The sequence below is a fragment of the Marmota marmota genome, unplaced genomic scaffold, assembly GCF_001458135.2.
Source record: "Marmota marmota marmota unplaced genomic scaffold, marMar, whole genome shotgun sequence".
Classification (NCBI taxonomy): domain Eukaryota; kingdom Metazoa; phylum Chordata; class Mammalia; order Rodentia; family Sciuridae; genus Marmota; species Marmota marmota.
The window spans coordinates 23,011,772-23,022,432 of NW_025999853.1; the positions used below are offsets into that span (position 1 = coordinate 23,011,772).

Consider the following 10,661-nt stretch of genomic DNA (forward strand, 5'->3'; position numbering starts at 1 on the left):
TATATATATATATATATATATATATATATATATATATATATATATGTATACTAAGTTACTGATATATACTAATTTACTGATATATATATATATATATATATATATATATACTAATTTACTAATTTACTGTTTGTTTTGGTTTGATTTAATATCCAATAGCTGCTTATAATTCTCATCATCTTATACACACACACACACACACACATCCATAAAATAAAAATTCATCAATGTTGGAATAGCTTCACTGTTTCAAAAGCCCTGACTCTTGATTTGAGGAAATGACTTCAAACATTTCATAGCATCAAGCTCAGTAAATCTACTTTATAATTAATCTGCCAATATCCACTTTTATTTTTTATTGTGTTCAGGAGTAAACCTCTCAAATGTGCTTTCTGCTGAGTAAGTGCTCAGCTTCCTTAGTTATGTAATTTTATTTTTTTAATGATATCATCTATCATTGCAAATTATACCTAACATAAATTCTCCTTAAGGGCTTTTCCCTTGTTTTCTTTTTAAAGTACTTAGTTTTGTTATATTGTAACTATAACAACATATTTAATAATAGACAGGTCTTAATAAGTGCAGAATTATTCTGTTACCAAAGCAACATATAAATTAATTTTATTTTTTATTAAAAGTACATAATCATTAAATAATTAGATATATTTAAACTAATATTGAAAGATATCTAAGATAAAGTACTAAAACAAAAAAGTGAGTTGGTGTATTTTCATAATTGCATAGCAGTATGCGGAGATATATTTGTGTTAGATAATTATTAAAACATGTTGGCATGTACATAGAAAAATATCTGATATCATATCTTGACAGGATAATAGTAAACATTCATTCCTTAATTGTACATATTATTTGTTTTGGTTTGATTTAATATCCAAATTTTTGTATAAGACATGAAGGAAATATGAGGCATATAAACTAACCTATTAATAATGACTAAACTCCAAGACATAAAACTATAGATGGTATTAAATTTCTTACTTTTTGACTATGGTTTTAAAATCTCTGTTCATGATTAAGGATTATTGATATATGTAATACAATATAGAATTTTTTTGATAGACATATTCAAAAACTTCATTTATGGCACTTAAAAACATGTCTCATTTCTCATACATTTTTCTTTCTGTTAAAATAAAATTCTATAAACATTTAAGTTTTATTTCCAAAAACTTATCTATCAATAAAATCAGTGAGAATATGGAAAAATCACCAAACTAAATACTGTACTTCACATTTCTAATTTATTGTTTGGCCTTCTTCAGAACTTCAGCAGTTAACTGCATGGGGATTGGCAATTAAGTGATTTTTTTTTTCCTGGTGGTAATATCACTACTTTTATTTACAGTCACAATTAATAAAAGTGAAAACCAACATACATCTTTTCATATATAACAAGAAAATTATATGCTTTCTATTTATAAGAAATATTTTTAAATCTTAAAAGTTTAAAGAATGCTTTAAGCCAAATTTTACATATTTCATTTTTTTACATTTTAATGATGCATCTTAATCACATCTTAATCACTCTTCCTTATGAACCACGTGGACTTTTAGATTTCATTAATTTATTTTAGAATTCTTGTATCATTGAATGTGCATGCTTTATTTCCTAATTGTCCTCTCAATTTGTCTTCTATCAGTCACTTTCTTTGACTTCTGGTTTTCTTTGCCTCCTCAGTCATCTATAGTAATATTTATGATCTCTGATAGTTCACAATAAATCAGAATACACTTTCAGGATCCAAGCCAATCATAATGTTTATATACTTAATCATGATTGTAAATAAAAGTAGTGATATTACCACCAGGAAAAAAAAAATCACTTACTTGCCAATCCCCATGCAGTTAATGGTTGAAGTTCTGAAGAAGGCCAAGCAATACATTAGAACTGTGAAGTACCACATTCATTGGGTGATTTTTCCATGCCCTCACAGATAAGGTCTTCTGTTGATACATAAGCAATGTTTATGTATTCTGAACTTTCTAACTACTTACTACTTCATACTAAAAAATATACACTGCTTTACTACTGAGGCTAAAGAAGCCAGGTCATCTGACTACCAGCAACCTAATTTTTACATAGCTGCTTATAATTCTCATCCTCTTGTAATTCCAATATGATTTATTAATTCTTTTGACATTTTTCTCCTTGACAGCTTATCAGCTGCTGTTACATCTTCTTGTATGGGTAAGTACTATATACTATTTTAAAACTGTCCATCAAGTATTATATGTTGATAATATTATTTGTTTTAGATACTTAGTTTTCTCTAAGAAGAATTTAAATTTAGCAATTTAAACGTTCAAGATAACTGAGGATAAAGAAAAAGTGTATTTGCAGATATAATTGTAATATGATCTATTTATTGCAGAGTGGGTTAAAATATAATTCACATCACAGTTTGTACAGATCGTAGTATTTTCCTTCAAATGAGAATATACCTCCGTGTCCTCCATAGTATCTTATGAGTAATCAAATATTTTGATTTAAAAAAAATAGCTATAATATTTAGAAATTGATACCTTTTAATCAATTTATTTTTATTTTCATTTTAATTTAAAGGTTTCAATAATGAGTTATAACCACTGATTCACGATGATGTTTAGCACTCTATATATGACTTACATTTTATTTAATTGCTATCAAATTAGATTTGGTGATGTTTACATATTATACATGTTAGACAGAAACAATAACAAAATCACTGGATGGGACTATGTATGTAATAACAAACATACAGAGTAATTATTTATCGCATCTGAGCTGTAAACCAGGTTGTATCTCCAGACATACCACAATGAATAAATGAAAGGATGAGAGAGAAATTATGTGTATTATTAGTTCCCTCTGTCTGGTAATACAAATAAATAATTTTTGTTTAATGTGGACAAATACATTTTTTCATTACACTAAATCCAGATGAAATTCAGGCATATATACTATATTAGGCATTATCATATTGTCCATCATGGATTTATACAGGAATTTCATTCATAAGAGTGATTTATATTTCTGAATTTCTGTTACCTCTATTGCCTGCTTTTTTATTTATTGCCTGTTCATCCCATCTGTATAGATTTATATCTTATGTTAGTAAAAAAATGTAGGAAATAAAGATTATGTGGATTTGTAAAAATACCTTTTGATCTAATTTGGTACATTTATTTTAAAATTTGTAGACAATGATATAGTTATATCCATGAGATGATCTCCAATTTCAGCTGCTTCCATATTTGTCGAGTGATAGAATATTTTTCTATTATTAATATTGACTTTTTGAAATGTCCGTCTAAAGCATGTTTTCCAGTGTTGATTGAAGGATTAACCATAATCTTTGGACACTGGACATTTTTCTGTGACTATTTGGAAATGTGATTATTTATTTTCTCAACTATTCAGATGTGTTTTTATATATTTATTCACAGATGTAAAACAAAGGGTTAATTGCTAAACATTTAATGAAAATGTCATCATATTATAATTTAAAATATTGTTTCAATTATGCAAAAAAGCTTGAGAAGACACAATTTTTTACCATTTTACTTCAAAGTTATAATGTATGGCTAACATTTTAAATAGATGTAGTGACTGCATAAAGTTATACAGAATAAGAAGCGGACATTGGTGATTTCAGTCTCTGTCCAGTTTCTTACAGTCTTTCCTCTGAGTTATTCTAACTCAAAATCATTATCACTTAACACCCAAAATGCTTAAGGCTGGCAGTGTTCTTCCCTGAGAATCAGCAAACTGGAACATATCCAACAGAGAACCAAGTAACAAGAATTCCTTGTTTAAAGAAAGGTAAAACAGGAAAATCTGGTGTACTCTATCTTGTAAGAAGGTAGATTCCTAAGTTCCAATCTCTTATAGTGTATGATAATGTACAGAAGGTAATAGCTCTTTCCATAAGAAACATTTTGACTTTTAAGTCACTAGTTTTCAAGCTATTAATTACTAACAGAGATCCTGTTAAAATTAGGTAGTGTTGACATTTAAGCTTTCAGTAATTTTAACAAGTTATTTATGTTAACATTATGAAAATGACATTTTACCAACTGCAATCTCTATTTTTCAAAATTAGCACCTTTTAATTTTCATCTTGTAATGACAAAGATTAATGAACTAGTGTGCTATTCTTGTTACTGAATGTATAGTGAGAAGTTCAGACAATTATTAAGAGTCATTTTTCCCAGGTGCAGTGCTGTATACCTGTAATTCCAGTGGCTCAGGAGGCTGAGGCAGGAGGATCATGAGTTCAAAGCCAGCCTCGGCAAAAATGAAGTCCTAAACAATTCAGTGAGACCCTGTCTCCAAATAAAACACAAAATAGGACTGGGGATGTGGCTCAGTGGTCAAGTGCTCCTGGGTTCAATTCCTAGAATTAAAACAAAGGTCATTTTTAAAATTACAAACATTTTAATCATAGACTATCTATGTTTCCAAAGCTGTTGCTTAAAATTCCTTAAAATAAGTTCTAGGCCAATAAAAGTAAAGGATCCATAAGAGCTCTGTAAGTAATAAGAAATAATAATGTATTGGATTATTTATGTTTTAAAATTATCATTAATAAGCAAATTTGATTTCAGAAAAATGCCAGGCATATATAATCCCATCAAAGGACAATTAGTTAAAGATTCACAATTTAAGGAGGGGCAGCAGGACAAAGAAGTGACAAATACTGTCACCTTTTGCTTACTTTGTGAAATGCAAAATTTAAGAGAAGTTTGACTGTTGGGGTGTTTTTTTTTTACATTAACTGTTTTGACATATAAATTAATGGCAATGTTAATTTTGAATTATAATAATATTTCCTAATTTAAAATTATATACATATGTGATAAAAAATTTATAAAATAAATTTGTATTTTAGTTTGGATTTTCTCAGAATGTTGTAAACATGGTTGATATAGAAATAGAAAGTAGATATTGTTAACATTGGCTTGGGTAGTCGGCGGTATGGGTTGTGAAGATATTAGTCAAAGGATTCAAAATGTCAGACAGGAAGAATAATTTCAGGAGATTAATTTTACAACAGGATGATTATAGTTAATAGTCTATTGTTTTCTTGAAAAACATTAAAAGAATACATACAAAGTATTATTAGCCCACAAATGATAAGTATGTTGAGTAGTACATATATTAGCTATATCAGGCATTCAACAATGTATATATTTTAAAACATTTTTACAGAAAAATTTTATTCAGTTTTATCTGTTCACTTAAAATACTTTTTAAAAAAAATCAGAAAAAAAGTTAAATTTACAATGCATGGGTACTAAATAGAACATAAATATTGCCTGATATAGGAAAATTTGGCTTTATTCTTTTAATTGTTACCTAAACAAGAAAAAGCATACACATGCATAATTTGCAAACATACAATTTAAGAAAGTCTTTTAGGGATGAACAATTTAATTACATGCTGTTTGCATATTTACCAGTGAACTTTGTTGTATTTACTACATTTTACTTTTATTATAACCTCCATAGAACTAAAATGATTATAAGAATAGTTTGAAAATTGTTATTGAAATCTTTTAAAAGTTTAACTGTTGGTTGGAGAAAATTGTGAGAAAAAAAAAGGAAACTGCCATGATTTGAATTGTGTCCTTCCTAAATTCATATAGAGTCTCCCAGAATCTGAAAATAAGAACTTAACTTAGAAATAATATCTTCACAGAGGTGATCAAATTAACATGGTCTTTGGGGTGGGCTCTAGTCCAATACAACAAATGTCCTTATCCAAAGGGGAAAGTTGAACACACAGACTTAGAGGGAAAACAAGGGAAGCAGATCTGGAGAAGATGGCCATCTATAAGCCAAGAAATACCCAAGGCTACCAAAAATAGGAGACCTGCCTGAAATAGATCTTTCCCTTGAACTTTAGAGGAGACACTTGATTTCAGACTTCTGGATCCCCAAATGGTGAGACAATAAATTTCTGTTTTTCTTAGCCAATCAATTATGTTACTTGTTGTAGCATAACTAGATATATTATCACAAGAAACATTTCATGTCTGAGGTAGAGATTTTACTTCCACACCATCCAACTGGATAAACATGTAGAATATTAGACACAAAAAATATTTATTAGTGAATTTTGCAAGAGAAATGATGAAGTTAGCAACATTTGTGAATTATCTGAAAACTCAGAGTAGTAAGAGCCAACTTTTTTAGCCAATTGTTTATAAATTCTGAATAAGCACTGTGTAATGGGCCTATCAGTGTATAAATTAGTTGTGTAGACTTGGAACATGAATTCCACCTCGAATGCTGTACATTTTTCTGTATTTTTCTTAAGAAGCAGCAATAATGAGCAGTAGAACACCTGAATTTAGAATACGCTCAGAATATGATAGAGATGCAGTTTTTATATAAATATATAATTAGCCTACTAAAATAACCCAGATCAGTCATGAGTATTAATTAGTGAAGACCAAGTTTTTCTCCCTTCTAACCTTTAAAACCAGAATGACAGATGGATGAATGATTCAGGTCTATAAAATTCGAGTTCATTGCTCCCTTGATCACAGAGATTTGTTTAGGAGTGTGTGAAAGAAACAAATTGGGTCACTGCTTTTGTCCCCGTTTGCTACTCTAGGGGAACGGAGTTAAGCAAAGCTAACATATAAACAGACAGAGGCTCTATTGAATGATTTGAGACCTAGAATCTTTCCATTATCATCAGCCACCATATTTGCTTAAAATGTCTATTATTAGGAATTGATTTTTTTGTTGTTTTTTTAACTTACATTTAAAATTGCTTATGTTTATGGGATACTGGTATATGCATTATAAAATCTTTAAATGGAGTTAAACATATCTGTCTCATCACCCATTTATCATCTTTATGGTGAAAACATTCAAACTCCTCTCTTCTTTTTAAAATATACAGTACATTATTATTTCCAAGCATGCCACTCTGTAGTAGCCTCCCTGAACTTCTTATTTTAATTATAATTAACTACCCTAGATGGAACTGGAAATGATTGTTTTAGTGAAATAAGCCAGCTACAGAAAGACAAGCACCCCATGATCCCACTCATAAGTGGAATAGAAAAAAGTTTATCTCACAGGATACATTGGGGGCTGTTTCTTGATGAATCCACTAAAGAATCTATTGACTTGGTGTGATATGATAGTTTGGGACTTCCATGTCATCCTCTGAGGTAGCCCTAATAGTATGCTTGACTGTATCCCAGTGCTACTTTATGACAATCTAGATTTTTCACAAAAATTGTTAGACTAAGGAAGCATTTAGATATATGCTTTCACAGTTTCTGTGTGTATGTGTGTGTGTGTGTGTGTGTGTGAATGTGCTTGTGCATGCATGCTTATGTATAATTTCTTTAGCAGATAAAATAATTACCAGGTCAAGATCCTTAATATAATTGCAAATTTTCCATCTTTTCTTGAAATCTAAAGAATGGGCCTTAACTTTACATGCTTAACTGTTTTCAGGACATTTGCTTTTTTTTTTTTCAGTGTCTTTTAGGATCTTTGGCTGCATGCACAGAGTCCTATCTAGCCTGCAGCAATGCTAGATTTCTATCTCTCAGTTTGCACCCTGCTTGCTTCCTGTTATGCATAGTTAACAGTGCCCTCCCTCCTGCTGTCATCCTCATTTCTTTAGTTCTTGAGCTCACTGATGGGAGAAGAGAACCATTACTAAACAATGACTGCAAAGTGCTAAAGTGCTTATTCAGCCATAAGATTCTTCTATTTACTGCCCTTGTTATTTATGTTGATATTTGCTTAATCTAGGATGTAAGAGCTTGAGTTATTGGGTGATTTAGCGACACCATGGAAATAAATATTATCCACAGTTCTTTCTATCATTAAATGACTTGACATTAATAATATCTAGGCTAATGATTCTACTCACATCAAATATCACAATAACATCTTTGGATTTACTCTTTGAAAATATACAGTAGAAGGTGCTATTGAAGCAGAGTGTGTTTTACACCATAAAGAGAATAGACTTAAACCCTTGGCAAACCAGATTGGACCCCCTGGAAGACCTCTTGCAATTTTTGTTTCCTAATATGTTATCAAAAGCCTTGTGATCACTTTAAGACAAAAACACAGTCCTTATGTGTTAAAGGATTGGCTCACACAATATAATGATGAAATTCTAGATGTAATTTCAGGATTTTTCTTTCCCCATCCAGGGATTTTCTATATAAGGCAAAGAGGTGGTTCTTCACTCTGTCCTACCTAGCATTCTGCCATCCATATTGGGTTTGTATTGTGGTTTAGATAGGAGGTATTCTCCAAAAAGCACCTGAGACAATGCAAAAACATTTAAAGGTGAAATGATTAGATTATGAGTTGATTTATCCACCAGTAGGGATTAACTGGTGGTAACTATAATCAGGTAGGACATGAATGAAGGAGGGGGGTAACTGAGGGTCTGCCTTTGGGTTTTTTTATTTTGTCTATAGTGAATGGAACTCTGCTTCCTAATTGCCTTGTCCTGAGCTGCTTTATTCCACCACACCCTTCTGCCATGATATTCTGCCTGTCCTTTGGCTTAGAGCAAAGAAGTCAGCTGTTCATGGACTGAGATCTCTAAAACTGTGAGTGCCAAAAAAACTCTTCCTTCTCTAAAATTGTTTTTGTCAGGTCCTTTGGCCGTAGAAATGAAAAAGGTGACTAAAAAACACTTTATTAGCTGAAGATTTTTCCACATCTATGATCAAAGTATTTAAGGGAAGAGAAGAAAGTGAACAAGGAATATTTTAAAGGTGAATTCATATCTGCTGGACCTGATGGACTACTCAGTTCAAACTTTATTTCCTATGAAGGATTTTTGTGACTGTCTCAAGTTACTCTTGGGGGCCCCTTCCTTGGAAAAAATCAGGATCTCTTTTAATTGTTTCTTCCAGTTAAACCTAATATGGTGACATCATACATACCCACAGCCTTGGCTAGACCTTCAGGTCCTGAAAGTCATTCTATTGAACAAGATCCCTTTCTAAATGATTGCAGCCAATGTTCATCCTGCAAGATCCACACACGTTGCACTAGATTCTTTCATTTTCTATTCATCATCAGGACAGTCTCATTATTTTGTACCTGTCACCTACTGTTTCTGCTTTAGTTTTCTCAAGCACAAGTCAAACACCATTCTACAGTGCCCAAATACCCTCAGTGAACATATATCACTTTTACTTATTGGTTTGTTAAGTTTCTCTTGCTAATTTGGGATTAGTTTCACTCTTCATTTTTGATATGCCTATGAAAATGGGATTACTGGGGAGAGCATAGTGTACAATTCACTGCTCAACTCTATCCAAATAAATTTTCCTTCCATTTTTCTTTCTTTATTTTAAAATCTTTACCAGTTTATGTCTTTGATTTAAGTGAAGAGATTCATTTTAATTCTCTGCTCGAACATCTATAAATGATCCATACATTTTATATTGGTGACTAGGGCAATATTTTTTTCTTAATATGTTGTCACATTAGTTTATATTCTAGAATTGTGTTTCATATTTTAGAATTTTCCTGCACTAACTAGTGAGTGCCTCAAGGTCATGAATCATGTACTTTATTCCTTTTATTTTTCTTTATTGACACAAATAAATCATCATTAGCAATTTTGGATCAATGATGGAGTTAGATTTTTAAAAGGGAAAAACAAGAGTTGAGAGCTAAATTCTGATGGGGAAAGGTTAAAACATAGGTAGGGTGTAGACATTGATATTAACAGGACCTAATTGGGGTACTTCTTCAAAAGAATTAGAGCTATAGAACACTGTAGTAGTTTTAAAATGTGTCACAAATTATTTGATTCTCCTCTCAGCAGGAAGTCAAGTGTGTGTCCACTCCTGTTGGACCTGGGTGATGTTGTGACTGCTTCAGTGGATACATTGAAGGATAAGTGATATTTCATATTTCTGAAAGTAGATTACAAAAGGCTGCCAAGAAAATCCAGCCCCCAAGAAGATGCCATGTGAGGAGATAACAAAGAAAGAAAATCAGAAAAGAAAATATTAAGTTTTAATTCAAATTTAAAGGAACTGTAAATCAATAAGTCAGGATTTTTTTGAACCTTCCTCACTATCCCCTATTTCCCCAGAAAATGTTTCTCACCCTCAGAATCTCTAAACTTCAAAATATTTTCAAGTTAAGATGTCAATTCCAATCAAGGATCAAATTCAAAATGGACTTTTATGAAGAACCTAAAAATATCTAAAGTCAGGCTCTCTCTGGTAAAAATGCCTTCTGAAGATATTAACTGTATTTCTCATAGATAAGCCTCATTAAATAATAGGGTATCTAAGAACTTTAAGTACTCTTCCAGATTAGTATTATAAGAACCCCAAGGCAGAAAAAAAGCTTTATCCAAAGAAATACACACTGTATGTGTGTATATCTTTTTATTTTTCCTATTCTATTTCAGGAAGGTTTTATTATAAATGATTTTCAGTTTCGTATTTGTTTTGTTTCCTCAATATCATTAATAAAAATGTATTTTTTACTTTGATTTTTTTTATTTTTAATTTGTTCTAATTAGTTATACATGACAGTAGAATGCATTTTGGTACATTGTACACAAATGGAGCATAACTTTTCATTCCTCTGGCTGTACACGGTGCTGAGTCACACAAGTAGTGTAATCATATATATA

General features: G+C 30.9%; 1 protein-coding gene across 2 annotated transcripts in view; it reads left to right on the forward strand.

The window, feature by feature from the left end:
- The window catches only part of Mgat4c (MGAT4 family member C), a 783,513-nt gene that overhangs the window by 87,531 nt on the left and 685,321 nt on the right, over nt 1-10,661 (forward strand). For both annotated transcript variants that reach the window (XM_048804350.1, XM_048804344.1), the window contains exon 2: nt 2,178-2,209. The gene's annotated coding sequence lies outside the window, so the exon portion shown is untranslated. The remainder of the gene's footprint in view (nt 1-2,177; nt 2,210-10,661) is intronic.